We start from the raw sequence: 667 nt of genomic DNA, 5'->3' as shown, positions 1-667 counted from the left end.
TCAAGCCCATTTATGAGAAGCACATCAGAAGAAATATTTTCAACAGGTTTACGCCATTGCGATGTACGATTTACCAACTCTGACCCTCAATGACCAGAAACATTATGCGCCAATTGTGAGAGGATATAACTTTCAAAATATTATGGAGGAAGAGGGCTTATCTTGTAGAGTAGGTTTGGTTGAATGAGTAGAGCTGCTCCAATATCAGATGGATGTTTTAGGCTATTCAGTTCATGACCACGGGTTTAGTGTTATTTATAGAGGGTTCTGAAGATACGCTAAGCACACGAGACTGCTGCTAGAATTAGAGAATTCTGTTTTATTTCTTCCATATGGTCGAATGTTAAGAGTATTAATCTAGAAGGGTAGTGGCATTGATCCCGTAAGAGGTAAGACTACACTTAAGGTGATTGTTAAAGCCCACTTATTCATAATGGGGCCATCTACAAGAATTCACCTTCGCTCATCGATAAAAAATTTCATCCATAAAGAAAATAGTGTACATAATCTAAATATCTGCACGGTAAGGAATATCACCCTGGGAAGAATCCATGATATAGCTACTTTTTCCTGTGGCTCCCTCAAACTCATAATATACCCACCCACCCTTCTTCTTCTTGACGGAAATATCATGGCCCACAACAACACCTGGGTACGCACCTGGGAA

The sequence above is a fragment of the Babjeviella inositovora genome (assembly GCF_001661335.1).
Source record: "Babjeviella inositovora NRRL Y-12698 unplaced genomic scaffold BABINscaffold_3, whole genome shotgun sequence".
NCBI classification, from domain to species: domain Eukaryota; kingdom Fungi; phylum Ascomycota; class Pichiomycetes; order Serinales; genus Babjeviella; species Babjeviella inositovora.
The sequence above is the reverse complement of the archived record's forward strand: the minus strand, read 5'-3'. Positions refer to the sequence as shown.